We start from the raw sequence: 18,078 nt of genomic DNA, 5'->3' as shown, positions 1-18,078 counted from the left end.
TCAACATCAAATAAAATCAAATTGGGCTGCAATTTAACAAAGCTGCAGCGTATTATGCCTTCTACTGAGTGACCAGGGGTCCTCTAGAACCAGAGGCATTCAAACAGCCCTAAATTATCAAGGAACATAACTACAGACACAACAGAGACTCAAAACTATGGGAATACCATGAACTCCATGCTCATAAATATTCATTTATTAAATAAATACATATTTATCAAACATATCTAAGTATATAAAATAAATATGTCCTTGTATTTTTTGTTAATTACATGAAACAAATTCTTAGAAAAATATATCATCAAATTGACTAAACGAGAAATAAAACACCTAAATAATGCAGTCACTACTAAAATTGAATCAGTAGCTAAAACTTCTCAGAAAGAAAACCTCATGTCCAATAGTGTTATCAACCTCAACCAGACTTTTAATTAACAAATAATAGAAAATAGAAAAAAAGCTTCTACCTCCCTGCATTATAGCCTTGGTACCAAAACCAGACAAGTGTAATATGAAAAAGGAAAACTGCAGGCCAGTCTCACTTATGAGAATATATTTGCAAAAGCCCCAAAAACAATATTGACAAACAAAATTCAGTAATATAGCCAAGTGCAGTGGCTCACACCTGTAATCCCAGCACTTTGGGAGGATGAAACAGGCAGATCACCTGAGGCCAGGAGTTTGAGCCTGGCAAACATGGTAAAATCTTGTCTCTACTAAAAATACAAACATTAGCTAGGTGTGGTAGTGTGCACCTGTAATCCCAGCTACCTGGGAGGCTGAGGCAGAAGAATCACTTGAACCCAAGAGGCAGAGGCTGCAGTGAGCCAAGATCATGCCACTGCACTCCAGCCTGGGCAACAGAGTGAGACTCTGTCTCAAAAAAAAATAAATAAAAATTGAGTAATATATAAAATATATCCAAATTGAACTCATATTAGAAATGCAAAGTTGGTTTAACATTAGAAAAATATATTATTTTGACTTACCAGAAACAAAGGAGGAAAAAAAGACCCCATGATCATCTCAACAGATGCAGAAAAAGCATTCTAGCAAATTCAGTATCTGTGAATGATATAAAAGGAATAAAAGAACTACCCTCATCCAAAAAAATGGTTTCTACCAAAAACCTTCTACAGTAGTATGTTTAACAATGAAATGTTGAAAGCTTTTTCTTTAAAACCAGGAACACATAAAGGTGTTCACTATTTCTCAGTGTGTCATTGCACTAGTGGTCCCAGCAAGCAAAATAAAACAAGGCTGTTGTTATTCACAGATGATTTGATTGTTTAAATAAAACCCAACCAAATTAATGACTTAATAAAAAGACTTTAGCAATATTGCTAAATATAAGATCAATATACAAAAATCAATTTAATTTCTGTACACTGGGGGCTAAAAGCAAAAACATAAATAGTATACCATTTATAATAGCAAGCAAATAGTATTTGGCAATTTATCAATTAAATTCTAACTCACAGTTAGGGCAAACTTAACTCTGGTTAACAGCAGTCCCACACAAGGGTGCTCTCACCTCAGTCAGTTGCAACAAGCCCAGGGGTCCCTAGGTCACCTGCACATCTGACCCAAGAGCTACCGATTTGGAGATTCTCATCTTCCGTTGGATTTAATCATTCACTTGACTGGTTCCCAGAACTCAGAAAAGCCCTGTATTTATTATTATAGTTTTATTACAAAGGATTCAAGTCAGGACCAGTCAAAAGAAGAGACCTAGAGGATGAGGTCCAGGAAGGTCCCAAATGTGAAGTTTCTGTGCTCTCAGGACATGTCACTTTCTTGGCACATGGGTATGTATCATCAACCAGGGAAGCTCACTTGAGCTTCAGTGCCCAGAGTTTTTGGGGGAGGGTAGGAGTTGGGTTCATTATCTAGGCATGATTGATTGAATCATTGGCCACCTAACTGAACTCAACCTCCAGCCCCTCTCCACCCCTGGAAGTTGGGCTGGTATCATGTGGCTCAAAGCCCCAGCCCACTAATCACAGTCATCCCCATGCTGAAGCCATCTAGGGACCAACCATGAGTTGCCTCATTAGCATCTATGGTTCCAGGAGCCCACCATTAATAACAGACACTCCTATCACTCAGGCAATTCCAAGGGTTTAGAAGCTTCCTCCAGGAACTGAGAATAAAGACCAGCCAAATTCTTTATGTTATATCATATATATCAGGCAGTTAGAAGTAAATCTAACAACAACAACAACAAAATACCTAGTCCCTCTTGACAAACTCTCCATATAAATACACTGGAATACTCTACAGCTGTGAAAGTGAGCTAGCTACAGTGCACACATCAACTGTTGCATCTATTTCAGTTTTGCAAACCAAATTCACTGGCAGCGCTGTGTGATTAACAGTGACGCAAACATTAGCACTCTTCTGTGAACCCATCTGCTGAGGGTGGGCAGGACCCACCAAGCAGGGTTGTGGAAAGCTGTGAAGCAGTTTTATCTTTATCTAAAGCAGGCAGACTTTATCTTCAGAGCCCATACCCACCTCCTGTGCCTCGTCCCCTCCTAGAGCCACACCTCCCTCCAAGTGTCTGGGATATTTGCATTCTCCTTCCTTCCTCAGCTCTTCAAAACCCTCTAGGATGCATTGCTAAGTGTGAAGGAGAAAATCCCTGCAGATTCTCTAGGCGGGAGTTGGGGGTGGGGGACAGGGAATTTGCTTCTCTAGCTATTCCACTCAAAGTTGCAACCGTGGGTTTTGGCCCTTGGTAACGGAATTTAAGAGAGTAAGGTGACAAAGGAGGAAATCAAACCTTTTCTGGTGGCCGAAATTCTCACCAGCTTGTTTAGGTGAAGGACAGAAACACCTTTCAAAACCACGCCAGCTCCCCCTGCAGCCATGCCCCGCATGCATTCCCTCCTCTAAGGAATACCCGGGGCCTCTTTGCAAACTCTCTGGGATGACCAGCCTCGAGATGATTTTCCTCCGCCGATTAGAACATGGCGCCTACCATGGATGACTTCAAAGAAGGTTCCTAGAATATGTTTCTGCTTTCCAAGCTTAAACTCTAACAAGACACCCCCACCCCCATCCTTACCCCCATCCTCCTTGGCCCCCTCTTCTTTTGCCCAGTTTACTCTGGTCAGGGCCAGATTTACCGTGGAGTCCGTGAAACTTAACCCCAAGGTCTCTCCTTTGCACAACCCTGACCAAGGCCCTGGGAGGGACCCTAACCTTGTGTTCACATGGTCATGTGTTTTTGTAATATTCACAAAGTAAGTTATTTTGAGAGCAGTCTGTTAGCAAATGGGCTATCGCCATTCAGACTTTCCTTCCTGCTAAGGATTTCTAGAATCACTCACGAGGTCCTCATGCAAACAGGGCCCACCCTACAACTCATTACATGTGACTGCAACTAGGACATCATCAACAACTTGGTTAATGAGTGTCATTAATTCAAAGAGAATAGAAGTTGAGTCACAACATAAGAAAATTGGAAATGCCCCCCAAATCTTATAGGTCATGTACAAAAGAACACTAAATAGAATTATTTCCCAAATTTGAAAATCCAGAAAACTTATAAGGTAAAAGAATTTATAAATATCAGCCAGCCATACTAGGCTGGGCATGGTGGCTCATGCCTGTAATCCCAACACTTTGGGAGGCCATGGCAGGTGGATCGAATCGCTTGAGCTCAGGAGTTTGAGACCAGCCTGGGCAACATACTGAAACCCCATCTCTACTAAAAATAGAAAAAAATAGCTGGGCATGGTGGTACATGCCTGTGTTCCCAGCTACTGGAAAGGCTGAGGTGGGAAGATTGCTTGAGCCCAGGAGGCAGAGGTTGCAGTGAGCCGAGATCACAGCACTACACTCCAGCCTGGGTGATGGAGAGAGACTCTGTCACAAAAAAATAAAAAATAAATAAAAATCAACCATCCTAAAGTATCAACCACACTAGAAGAAAGACTTAGTTATCTTTTTAACTATCTAACTTTCAAAGACTGAGTTATCTTTCAAGCTGGGCATGATGGTGCATGCCTGTAGTCCCAGCTACTCAGGAGCCTGAGGTCAGAGGATCACTTGAGCCCAGAAGTTTGAATCTAGCCTGGGCAACATAGCAAGACCCTATCTCTTAAAAAAAAAAAATAAAGAATCATATTACAAAATTGTCACAGAAGAGAAAATCAGAGATCATGCAGCATGTTTACATTTGCTACCTGCAGTTTGCCAAGCAGCTAATTAGTAAAAATGTTATTTTTATGAATTGTGTGGTTTTTGTAGTATTTGCCAGCTTTTTATAATTTTTAATTTGCTGCAGTTCATTTTCTGATTAAACATAAATATTCACTTTGATATGTAATTTTGTGTTCATGATTTTGTATTTTTAAGAGGCTCCCCAAACCAGGATCCACCCTGGCCCCTTTTCTGTTTCCTTCTTCATACAGTGACTGCCCCATCTTCCTGCCCTCATCTAGTGTTGACTGTGCCCTGGTTTCATGATAGTCTTTGCAGTGGAACCAGCATACTTACTGCCCAGAGCTGGAGTGTAAGCTCCCTGAAGACAGTCCCCTGATTCAGAGTACCACAAACAGGGCTGGACCTACTGGAAACACTTTATAAAGGCCTGTTAAAAGAGCATCTGAAATGAGACTGTAATTCTCTGGAACAGGTGACCCAGAGCTGCTTCCCAGCATGTGGGCACTTAAAAAGTGGTATACCTGCCTGCAACTTGCAGGTTTTCCCAGAATAGAAGAGTTTCTGCAGAAAAGATGTGGTTCCCTATGAATAGTGTGATCCAAAAAGACCCTTCCCAAAGTCAGGGTCAGACAGGGTTACGGAGCCAAGAGTTGGATTTGGACCCTAACAGAAGCAACTCTGGAGACCCCTCTTGAGTTGATCTCAATGCCTTTCTGCTGCCCCCCTCCCCATGCTCACTCCCCTCCTCCATCCCTGCTGCCTGTACTTCTTCCCTGCCTGTCCAGCCTGGGCAGTGGTCTCAGTGCTACTCATCCAGTAGGCACTTCCTTCCTCCAGTAACCTGCACTCCCCACCTTGCCCAGCCTCCCTTTCCTAAACAAAACATCCCTGCTTTTCCTAGGGGCCAGAGCCTCTGTGGAGTGAAAGTAGCTGGCATTTCTAATGGCTTTTATAACATGCAGCCACCTGCCTTCAGCATCTTCCATCTGCAGGCACCGGGCACACCAAGAGGTCCCAGCACTCAGGGGCTCTTGGGATAAGTGGGGGAGGCAGTGTGCCTCCATTCACACAGAGCATTCAGCAGGTGCCATGACATAAGTCTTGCTAACAGAAGACAGTGGGCTTAACAGGTCAGTATGTTTCCTCTCCCAGGTATCGAATTGATGTGTTGACAGGGACCTTACCCAGCATTCCTCACAGCCTGTCCTGAGAAAGACTGGTCGCCATGATGCACCTAGAAAAAAGTGGATAAGTGGTCACAGAGGTTTGACAAGTGCTACATACTAAGTCCCCATCTAGAAGATTCTGAGACTTTATAAATAAGCTTCATTGGTTGTTGCCAGCCTGTCCCAAGGGTGTTTGGGCACACATCCTATCTCCCCTGCTAGCTATTAACATCTTCGGATATGAATTCATTTCAGGAAACATTACCTTACTACCTTAACTAAAAACAGCGACTCTGTAGGTGAGACTCCCACACCCAGACAAGCAGGTGGTCAAGTTCAGGAGGAGCAGGGCATCCCCAATATTCCGCAGGAAGCTACTTCCTGCCTACATTTAGGCTGGACCACCAGGAGCCTCCTCCTTCCCCACACCTGCCCTTTCCAGGTAGACCCTGTGACAGAGAGACTTTTAAAACTTTAGGTAAGCTCTCTAGGGCCCATTCCATTCCCTCCCACACCATCTGTATAATGAGTCTACCTGGAGACTCCAAAATCTGTCACGTCCTCCAGACCTATCTAAGTTCTACCTCATCCCACATCAGTAGAAAAAAGAAAGGCCAGGCACAGTGTCTCATGCCTATAATCCTAGCACTTTGGGAGGCTGAGGTGGGTGCAATGTTTGAGCTCAGGAGTTCAAGACCAGCTGGCCAACATGGTGAAACTCTGTCTCTACAGAAAATACAAAAATTAGCCAGGCATGGTGGTGTGTGCCTGTAGTCCCAGCTACTTGGGAGGCAGGAGGATTTCTTGAACCCAGAACATCAAGCCACTGCACTTTAGCCTGGGTGACAAAGTGAGACCCTGTCTCCAAAAAAAAAAGCAAGATGATGATGTGTGTCTCTCTCTTATTTCTCTTAGTCTACTGATTGCATCACAAGGGTTGTATATCAGAGGAACCAGCTCCCAATATTTCAACACAGGTTCTTTCTATTTTCCCTAAGTGTCAACTGGTCTGAGAAATAAAGAGAAAGAGTACAAAGAGAGAAATTTTACAGTTGGGCCTCCAGGAGTGTCATCACATATTGGTAGGACCATGATGGCGACCCCGAGCTGCAAAACCAGCAAGTTTTTATTAGGGATTTCAAAAGGGGAGGGGTGGCTGGGCATGGTGGCTCACGCCTGTAATCCCAACACTTTGGAAGGCCAAGGCAGGTGGATCACAAGGTCAGGCGATCAAGACCATCTTGGCTAAGATGGTGAAACCCCATCTCTACTAAAAATACAAAAAATTAGCTGGGCATAGCGGCGGGTGCCTGTAGTCCCAGCTACTCGGGAGGCTGAGGCAGGAGAATGACATGATCCCAGGAGGCGGAGCTTGCAGTGAGCCAAGATTGCACCACTGCACTCCAGCCTGGGTGACAGAGCAAGACTTCATCTCAGAAACAAAAGAAAAAAAAAGGGAGGGGTGTACGAATAGGGAGTGGGTCACAGAGATCACATGCTTCAAAGGACAATAAAAGATCACAAGGCAGAGGGCAGAGGAAGATCACAAGGCAAGGGTGAAATTAGAATTATTGATGAGGGTCCATGTCCCGCTGGGCACTCATTGTCTTGATAAACATCTTAACAGGAAACAGGGTTTGAGAGTACACAACTGGTCTGACTAGAATTTGGCAGGCTGGAATTTCCCAATCCTAGTAAGCCTGAGGGCACTGCAGGAGACCAGGGCATATTTCATCCTTTATCTCAACCACATAAGACAAACACTCTCAGAGCAGATGTTTATAGCCCTACCCCTGGGAATGCATTCCTTCCCCAGGGTTATCAATTATTAATATTCCTTGCTGGGAAAAGAATTTAGTGATATTTCTCCTACTCACAAGTCAGTCTATAGGCTCCCTGCAAGAAAAAAAACATGGCTCTATTCTGCCCGACCCTACAGGCAGTCAGACCTTATGGTTATCTCCCTTGTTCCCTGAAAATCGCTGTTATTCTGTTCTTTTTCAGGGTGCACTGATTTCATATTGTTCAAACACATGTTTTACAATTTGTACAGTTAACACAATCATCACAGGGTCCTGAGGTGACATATATCCTCAGCTTACGAAGATGATGGGATTAAGAGATTAAAGACAGGCATAAGAAATTATGAGAGTATTGATTGGGGAAGTGATAAAGGTCGATGAAATCTTCACAATTTATGTTCAGAGATTACAGTAAAGACAGGCGTAAGAAATTATAAAAGTATTAATTTTGGGAACTAATAAATGTCTATGAAATGTTCACAGTTTATGTTCTTCTGCTGCAGCTTCAGCCAGTCCCTCCGTTCAGGGTCCCTGACTTCCCGCAACAGTTGTAGGTCACATTCCAGAGCCTTCTGAGAAGGCAGAAGTCAGGGAAGTTCCTTTTGTTCTTCTGAGTGTTCTCTACAAGTCAAACTGGGGAAAGTTCCAGTCCTGTGGGGTGGGAGCAGCTGTGAAGAGGCTGGAATCGGAGGGGAACTTTGGGGCCTGGAGGCCTAATGGAAGACTGTGATGTTGGACTATGCTGTGTCATTACCCTCCCTGCCTCTGCATCCTCTTCTGTGGAGCAGGGACAATGACAGCAGCCACCCTGGGAGAGCATCATGATGACCAAATGGAAGGAGACAAAGGGTGAGGAGCATCCCTAGTGCATGGTCAGCACCTGGTAGGTGGCCGTTATTATTACCCATTTCTCAAAAGTGCTTTTGGACTCACGTTTTCTTTCTTTCTTTTTGAGGGTAGAGGTGTGGAGGGGTGCAAAAAAGCTCTGAGTCTGACCTCCAGGTTGGTCCCAGGCAAGATTAACAGCATGAGGGGTCTTGTTTCCACACAGTAGCACAAAGAGCATGTTCAATAGAAAGCCGGACCCATACCCCACATGGCAGAGGGCTAGACTTGAGCACAGACATTACCTTTGTCCTGAGATTTTTACATGGCAATTAAACTTCAGACTAATTTTCTCCAGACTGGTGGTCAGTTCCTGAATTTCATGGGCATATCAGTCATTCCTTTAGCTCAACGTTTTTACTCCATTCGTTCACCTGGTTGTAAGTGAGCACCTATCCTGTACAGGGGTGCATGGCAGACAGAGGGGAAACAACTGGCTCTTGCCTTCAGGAGCCCTCACTGCTGCCCCTGCTATAGAGTTATGAAGTTAGATGAAGGGGTCCAGGATGCCATGTGAACACAAAGCCTTGCCAGTTAAGCCAGAGGGAGGGTCCTGCAGTAATATCCCCAAATGTAAAATGAAAAATAAACATTTACCTTCAACAGGGTTCTCAGGAGGTGAGCTGAGCTACTGCTGGCAAAATCCCTTGTACAGAGTGGATGTCAACAAATATGCCCTCACCTCTCTAATATGCTCTCAGTTATATACCTGGATGTTAATAAGGGAGCTGAGAGGAAAGTTTGCTAGGAAGGAGGAGATAGGTTCCACCCTCCTCGGGGGAAGAGATGGGGGACAGAAAGGGGAGGCCTGGGACTCGCAGACAAACATCTCATTTCTTCTACCGCATGGCCACATGGCTCACCCCTTGACTCACTCTAGTCTCTGCTCAAATGTCCCCTTATATGAGAGGCCTTTCCGGACCACCCACCCCATCACTCTCTATCTCCTTACCCTGCTTCATTTCCATTCCTTGCATTTATCTCCACTAGACATATCATACATTTGTTTGTTCAGCTGTCTTTCCATCCAAAGTGTGCCTTCCATGATTACAGGGACTTTGTTTTGCTCACTGCTGGGATCGGATCTCAGCTCTACTAATTATTAGTTAATTTGATCTTGCTCAGGGTAGCCCCCTCTCTCTACCTGTTTCACAGGATCAATTTCATAATTAAATGCACTATTAATAAAGCAGTACTTGGCACAGTGCCTGGCACTTCATAATTTCTCAATAAACGATAGCTATTACTATGATCAGTGATTTTTCAGTAAATTTTTACTTCCTATGGTTCAGCCATCTGGGGAAAACCTCTGTGGCTACTCAAGGATTTATCTCATCCTGAGGGGAGGTAGAAAAAGAAACCTGTACTCATTCAGGAACCATGATAATACTACTTACCTTTCCAAAGCAGGTGAACTCAAGACCTCTAGGGATGCTGGCCCCCATCCCCCCCCACCCCCCATTCTGATGTGATTGGCATAGCAGGGGGCCTGAACGTCAGGATTTTTTTTTAAGTTCCCCAGGTGCTTCCAGCCTGTAGCAGGTCTGAGAGTCACTGCTCTAGGGTACCACCAGATTTCCCCTTGAAAGCCAGTGTGACAGATGTCTATTTGTGGCTTGACAGTTAATGCATCTTACTAAAAGAAGCCATTTGCACACAGGCTGGCCTATTAAAAATTAATCACTTTGGCCTAGCAGGGCTTCTCACTTAAAGATTGCTGTTGATTGTCATGCAGCACCCCAGGATGCTAATGCCCCACACAGGAGAACTTGTAGCCCCTCCAGCAGCAGAAGCAGATAAGGAAACTGAGGCAGAAGCAGCCCAACCAAATCATCCCTTCACCCACCTCTCTACCCAGCCCAGCCACTGGTCCTGGTGAGGATGGTAGTAATGGATCTGCCAGTCCTGGTACATCACTGAACAAACAGAACATGTTATCCTGTCTTTGAACTGTAACAGGATTCAGAGTTCATGATTTGGACCCCATGAGGATAATGTTCAAAGCTTTTATCAGATGGTGAGCTCTAGTTGAATTAGAAGACAACCACATTTCACCAAAGTGCTTTTTAAAAAGAAGCCCAACTCCATTGCTCCCACTTTCCTGCTGTTTAAAAGTAAGGAGAAGTACATTACGCTAAGTGAAATAAGCTAGATGCGAAAGGACAAAGCCTGTATGATTCTGCTTCTGTGAGGTCCCTAGAGCCATCACACCCATACAGATAGAAAGTAGCATGGTGGTTGCCAGAGGCAGGGGCAAGAACGATGGGGAGTCATTGTTTAAGGGAGACAGACTTTCAGTTTTGCAAGATGAAAAGAGTTCTTGGCCGGGTACAGTGGCTCATGCCTGTCATCCCAGCACTTTGGGAGGCTGAGGAGGCAAACGGATCACTTGAGCTCAGGAGTTCAAGAGCAGCCTCAGCAAAATGGCAAAACCCCATCTCTACAAAAAATTAGCAAGGCATGGTAGCGTGCACCTGTAGTCCCAATCACTCTCGGGGGTTAAAGCCCAAGGATCACTTGCGCTTGTGAGTCTCACTGGGAGACTGCAGTGAGTCATGATCATGCCATTGCACTCCAGGCTGGGCAACAGAGTGAACCTCTGTCGCAAAAAAAAGAAAAAAGAAAAAAGTTCTGGAGATGGCGAGGGTTGTACAGAATCGTGAATGTGCTTAATGCCACTGAACTGTATGCTTAACAGTTAAAATGGTGAACTTTATGGTATGTGTATTTTATCACAATTAAATTTTTTATGGCAATTTTATTATAATTTTTTAAAGTAAAAGGAAGTGACCACACAGGGCCTGGAGTGTCCAACAAGGGCCTGCAGGCCTATGGGAATTTATATGAGCTTTTGGTTGATTTCCATGGAAACCTGGGAAGAGATGGTGAATTTCAGGATCTGTCCAGGATCCCCCAGAGGGTGGAGTGGGGAAGGGGCAGCCCTGAAAGGGGATCAGCAGATTCACATTTAGGGCATCTTAGAAGTTTGTGAAAATTCGGTGCAGCTGATGTAGCCGTACTATTTCTTCACCCACATTTACTTTAGCTGCATAATAGAACGTGCCAGATGAGTTACCAGTGATTGAGATGTGAGCCAGGCTTTGTGATGTGTTCCCTCCCTCAATTTGACAGAGTCCCTGCTGCATGCTTTCCTGGAAATGAGTTTAATGGAATGAATTTGCTGTTTGGCTGTGGTATTATTCCTCTTTAAAAATGTTTCTCATGTGCCTCATATGTACGTTGGCACAAATAAGAATTATGCCTTCAGAGGGAGATGACTACAGAAGAGAGGCTGTGTATGTCTGCTTCAGCGGGACCTCTGGGAGGATATTGTTCTTCTAAATGATCTTTTGATGAGTGTAACTCAAAGAATTAACCCCTATTATAGGTCAGTCTGCTGCTCGGTTTGAGAAATCTGCCTGGCCTGTAAGTAAAGCAAATCATAATTTCTTAGGGCAGGCCAGTATCATAAAGACCCTCTAGGGACTTCCTGGTCCAAGTGTGGTCATCTGAACTGCAACGTCAGCATCACCTTGTTTAGACTGAGAAATGGAATCTGCGCTTTACCAATCAAGGTCCTCAAGGCATCTGAGAACACCCCAAAGTTTGAGAAGCCAAGCGTTAGGGCCTCCACCAGGAAGATGGTTTTGGCACATCTCTCCACGAGACTGTCTGCTCTGTGCTTGGACCCTCTGCTTGTCTAGATAGCCCAGGCCCCCACGGACAACCCTGGCAGCCTTGGAGGTCTCTCTTATGTGTGAGGCAGTGGAGCCCTCTATTCAGATCAAAGGAGCTACATCTGCACAGCCTGGGGTTGAATTCCAGCTGTGCCGCTTATAGCCTGTGTGAGTATGGACAGGCTGCTTACCCTCTCTGTGCCTCAGTTTCCTCCCTGTAAAAATAACTATGATGACAGTCCCTACCTCATGGGATTGCTGTGAGGATGAAATGAGTGAATCCATATAAAGCAGACAAAACAGTCTGAGGAGCTCAATAAATGTTAGCTGGTATTATCATGTCGCATAGATTTCTGTCTCACACATTGGCTCTCAGCTGTCCCTAGAGCCTCAGAGAACAAGCTTAGCTCCTCTTCTACATGACAGCCTTGCAAATGTCTACAGGCAGCTCTCACGCCCACCCCTTCCATGTCCTCCAGACTAAAATTGCCCAGTTCTCGTGTGACAGGCCTCTGATTTCCACTGCTCCTCCACCAGGAGGGCTCCTGGGAACCCAGTCCCCTGAAAGAATCACAGTCTCCCTGCCACAGCCTCACTTTTCCCCTAAGCTAAGTTTTTCCTCTTCCAAGGAAGTGCAGTGCCAGGGGCCTTCCTGAGGCCTTCCTGAGTCCATTAATCCCCTGCTCTCCAGACTGCCCCGGGAATTGGGGGGAAGCTTGATAGGGGTGGAGAGGGAGCACAGAGCCTGCAGCTTCCTTGCTCCACCAGTGCCCCCCTGCTAGGAAGACTTGCAGAGACCCCACTACAGGCACAGGCCTGCCCAGGCTAATTAGAAAAGCAAAGACACACGTGGCCCTTCTGCAACCTATGCTGAAACAGCTTCCGCACTAGGAGGGGGCATTCGCCTCCCCTGGGGAGCTCATTCAAGATGGAGATTGGAGGACTCCAAGTCGGCAGCTCCAAGTGGTCTGCACATTCACAGGCACTTCTCTTGAAGTACTTGTGAATTCACAAGCATGTCATTGGCGATGGGGGAAGGCCTGGCAGTATGAAAGTGATGAGTGCAGGAGCCAGACACCCCTGACCACTTCCCAGTTACAGTACCTTGAACCAGTCGTTTTACTACTCTGTGAAGGGCCTGCATCAAATTCATGTAAAATACTAACACAGTGCTGGGCACAGGGTAAGTCCCACAGAAATGCTGACCATGATTACTTCCTGGTCCTTGCATTTTTTTCATATTAACATTTCATCTCTCTAACCATGTGAAATGCTCTTTCAAGACAAGGGATGAGCTTAATCGTTTTCCCATCCTTCACACAGGGACACACACGTTAGGCTCCCAGGACACGCTGCAGAAACTTCTGGTTGGGGAGGCAATGCTGTCAGAAACTCTCATCATCCTGGCCTGGAAACAGGGGCAGCCCTAAACATTGCTTCAGCATGAAAGGAAAAGTGACCCTTCCTACCCTGTCCTCGCCCCCCAGAGCTAAAGTTGACTGGGGTTTTATTCTTGGAGAATGTTGTCTCGTTTAAATTCACCATACCAGGCCAGGCGCGGTGGCTCACGACTGTAATCCCAGCACTTTGGAAGACAGGTGGGAGGATCCCTGAGCTCAGGAGTTCGATACCAGCCTGGTCAACATGGCAAAACACTGTCTCTACAAAAAAATACAAAAATTAGCCAAGTATGGTGGCGTGTGCCTGTAGTCTCAGCTACTTGGGAGGCTGAGGTGGGAGGATCGCTTGAACCTGGGAGGCAGAGGTTGCAGAGAGCCGAGATGGCACCACTGCACTCCGCTGGGCAAAAGAGTGAGACCCTATCTCAAATAAGTAAATAAATAGGCCGGGCACGGTGGCTCACGCCTGTAATCCCAGCACTTTGGGAGGCCGAGGCGGGCAGATCACAAGGTCAGGAGATTGAGACCATCCTGGCTAACACAGTGAAACCCCACATCTACTAAAAATACAAAAAAAAGTTAGCCAGGTGTGGTGGTGGGCACCTGTAGTCCCAGCTACTCGGGAGGCTGAGGCAGTAGAATGGCATGAACCTGGGAGGCAGAGCTTGCAGTGAGCTCACACCACTGCACTCCAGCCTGGGTGACAGAGCAAGACTCTGTCTCTAAATAAATAAATTAATTAATTCATCATACCCGTGAGGGATTAGTAGGCACATTACCATTAAAGGGTGTAGTAGAAAGTTTATTGGATTGCGCCTTCTCCCCCAACCTTCCAACTCCCACACGCAAGAGATCAGGCAGTGGGGGCACAGCAAGGGCAGGCACAGAAGACTTGGCTCCAGATCAGAACTAGTGCCCACCCAGGACGGGCTCGCTGGAGCAGCTCAGAGTGCCCACCCTTCTGGAGTGACTTTGATCCAGGCTGTTCTAAATTCCCCCGCCAGCAGCTGGGATGGAGGGCTGCTTCCCTGTCCCCTCTGCAAAGAGAATGCTCAGAGCTTTAATTATACCTTCTCTCTAGATCCTTCGGGGGCCCCTAATTATGCTCTTCCCAGGGCAGCTGCTGCTACATTATTTCCCAAACACCTTTGAAGCTTTCCAAGTCAAAGCCTCCCATGGGCTGTACGTGACTCTAAAGGGACAGCAAAATGGGTTGATGGGAGCAATAGCTGATGAAGGCCCCAAGGCCCCTTAAAAGGGTCTAGAAAGGAAACCATGTTCATCTGCCTCCCAGTGGGAACAAGGTGGTAGAAGGAAAGAGATGACTAGGAAGGGGCCACTCCTGTCTTGTTCTTGTGCTCTGAGTGGTGGTCACAGAGAACTGTGGGAGTGTGCACTTCATGTCTTCTCAGAGCAGTGATGTCGCAAAGCCAGAGGCTGGCCCCAGCTGGCCTGCAACAACCGCATGCAGACGCACCCACTTGCGCACCGAGTGTGCCTGCGGCCCTGCCCACTCCCTCCTTGGCCACCCTGTGCATGGGCATGCCCTGCCTGCGGAGACCAGGTCTGATCACAGACACATGTTCCTCTCCACATCCAAATGGAGCCGAAATTATCCTCAGCCCTCAGGCTTGGGCAGAAGGCGATTTGAAGATTTTTTTTTGAGCCAATATACTTATTGATTTATGAGCTCTTTTAATAAAATTGGGTCTCTACTTCTGGGTACTCTTTAAAGATTTTTTTTTTTTTTTAGAAAATTATCCCTAATTTCACCCCATCCACTTGACTGAAACTCCTCTCTTGAATTCGGATCACCAGTACCATGTTGTGGGCCCCAGAGCCTCTCCCATTCGGATACCCAGGGCTCAGTTCAGCTGACAGCAGGACCCTGGTCCGCTGTTTCTTCCCCCAGACCCGACAATGGAGCTTCCCATATATTCCAATCTCCCCTTCCTGGGACTTCTCTTGCACCAGCTTGGCAGAAGACACTGCGCCTTCCCGAATTCTTCTCAGCCCTGTGGCTTCTGAAACATATCAACAAATCCCCTTTAAGGGTCGGGTGCAGTGGCTCATGCCTGTAATGCCAGCACTTCGAAAGGCCGAGGTGGGCAGACCGTGTGAGCTCAGGAGTTTGAGACCAGCTTGGGCAACATGACGAAACCCCATCTCTACAAAACATACAAAAATTAACTGGGTGTGTTGGTGTGCACCTGTGGTCCCAGCTCCTTGGGAGGCTGAGATGGGAGGATCCCTTGAGCCTGGGAGGAAGAGGTTGTAGTGAGTCACTGTTGCGCCACTGCATGCCAGCCTGGGCGACAACACAAGAACCTGTCTCAAAGAAAACAAAAACAAACAAAAAATCCTTTTTAAGTTTTTTTAAAGACTGTGAAGAACAAGTAACCACAGGAGGATAGCTAGTAGTTAAAAATTCAGTAGGTTCTCACAGTGAGATACCATCTCACACCAGTTAGAATGGCGATCATTAAAAAGTCAGGAAACAACGGGTGCTGGAGAGGATGTGGAGAAATAGGAACACTTTTACACTGTTGGTGGGACTGTAAACTAGTTCAACATTGTGGAAGACAGTGTGGCGATTCCTCAAGGATCTAGAACTAGAAATACCATTTGACCCAGCCATTCCATTACTGGGCATATACCCAAAGGATTATAAATCATGCTGCTATAAAGACACATGCACATGTATTTATTGTGGCACTATTCACAATAGCAAAGACTTGGAACCAACCCGTATGTCCATCAATGATAGACTGGATTAAGAAAATGTGGCACATATATATACACCATGGAATACTATGCAGCCATAAAAAAGAATGAGTTCGTGTCCTTTGTAGGGATGTGGATGAAGCTGGAAACCATCATTCTCAGCAAACTATCACAAGGACAGAAAACCAAACACCGCATGTTCTCACTCATAGGTGGGAATTGAACAATGAGATCACCTGGATGCAGAAAGGGGAACATCACACACAGGGGCCTGTTGTGGGGTGGGGGGAGGGGGGAGGGATAGCATTAGGAGATATACCTCATGTAAATGACGAGTTAATGGGTGCAGCACACCAACATGGCACATGTATACATATGTAACAAACCTGCACATTGTGCACATGTACCCTAGAACTTAAAGTATAATAATAATAATAATAATAATAAAATCAGCAGGTTCTTCTTTTTCATTTAAAAAAAAAAAAAAAAAAAGCACTGGAGAGCGACTTTCTTAGCTCCTGTCATGACCTGGTCCGTAATTCTGGCCCAAGGGCAGCCTTACTCATGTCAACGTCTTTCTTTTACTTTCAGGGCAAGTGTTTGAGAAGAAAGCCCCCTGTCCCCATTTTTCTTTAGCCCTAGACTCTGAGGAGAGGCAGATGTCAATTCCAGACCATTCTGTTTCATAAAAGACTGTGCATTTACATATCAGAGAAAACTCCCCTGAAGCTACCTCCCCACTGGGTACTCTTGCTTTAGTCTTTCCTTGACAGTCTCACCCTCTGAATGAAAATAAAACCAGACTATTCTTTTAGAACCCACCCACCCAGAAATGAACTTCTACAGATAGTATTTGGCTTGTTCCTGTAACTTTTAGAATTGAACTTAAATTCCTAACAGTCTACTGTACACACACCATGGATGAGTCTCAGATGCATTGTGCTAAGTGAAGGAATTCAGACTCAAAAGGCTACATACTGTCATTCCATTTATATAGAAGGTAAAACTAGAGAGACAGAAAAGAGCAGTTGCTAGGGGCTGGGACTAGGGGTGACCAGAAGAGGGCATAAGGGAATTGTTTGAGATGATGGAATTGTTACTACGTATCTTGATTGTGATGGTGGTGACATGACTCTATGCTTTTGTCAAAACTAATAGAACTTGTGAATTTTACCCTATGTAAATTATACCTCAATAAACTTGCCTTTTAAAGCAATTAAACTCTTATAAAAATTACATGGGCCAATCCTTTTTTGGAACAAGATAAGGCATAAGTGACTATCAACTTACGTAAACTCCATACCCACCTTGGAAAGTGGAACCTGGACCACGTTGTAGTCAAGTGTATAAAAGAAGAGGATCAGTGGACCCTGCAGAAGGTGCCTAAATTTGGGAGGAGGTTCAGACCATATGAGATGTTCCTTTTTCATTCATTCATTCAACAGTTCAGCAGTGTTTATTGAACACTTCTTAGGAAGCATGGGGCTGGGCAATGCACAGTAGCTGTAGTCCTTGGAGGGGTGGGGATGCAGAGAAGTAAAGAAACAGCAACAAAACAAGGAAGCTTCTGAGAGGAAGCCGGCCTGAGCATGTCAGCCGGTAGCACGATGAGTACGAGGATATCCCTCATGGAAGGTACACAGGCAAATGCTCAAAGGACAGAAGAAGAGGGCACATCCTACAAATTCTAAGGAGTTCATTTTGGTGAGACTATTGAGGCCAGGGCATGGGACGCTCTAGTTATTTCCGGCTGAAGGGTGTCTTCTGCTTTTCCTCTTTCCTTCTACCAGTTTGAGGCTCTACTCGGAGGAAATATGTGCCACAGAGGGGAGGAAACTGCTGTCCTTATTCAGGGCTTTCCACAGGTTTTAGACATTTAATAAATCTTTGCTGAACAAATGAAAGGATTTCAGATTAATGGGTCAAAAACTCCTGGGTCCTAGGCTTCTTAACTTTTCATCTGCTTTAACCTGAGACTGTGATGTGATGCTTCCGCATCAGTAGAAAGGAAAGTGCAGATGCTAAACTGTGAACTAAAAGACCATCCCTGGAATCTCCCATTGGATCTCCTTGGTCCTAACTGTCATGCCTTAACCCCCAATGGATCTATACATTTTTTTTCTTACTTTAGAAAGACTGTACTAGGGAATTCAAATGGACATTGCCCAGATGTCACTCTTGGCCCAGTTTTCTGAATTATGTAGAAAACAATTTCTAAATTCCCTGGGTATATTTTCCTAAATCATATATG

General features: G+C 45.4%; 1 protein-coding gene across 13 annotated transcripts in view; it reads left to right on the top strand.

The window, feature by feature from the left end:
* The window catches only part of MAPK4 (mitogen-activated protein kinase 4), a 178,486-nt gene that overhangs the window by 145,214 nt on the left and 15,194 nt on the right, over window positions 1-18,078 (top strand). The gene's annotated exons all lie outside the window — the stretch shown is intronic.

Source organism: Macaca fascicularis, chromosome 18 (assembly GCF_037993035.2).
Source record: "Macaca fascicularis isolate 582-1 chromosome 18, T2T-MFA8v1.1".
Taxonomy (NCBI): Eukaryota; Metazoa; Chordata; class Mammalia; order Primates; family Cercopithecidae; genus Macaca; species Macaca fascicularis.
This window is presented reverse-complemented; position numbering and strand designations above follow the sequence as displayed.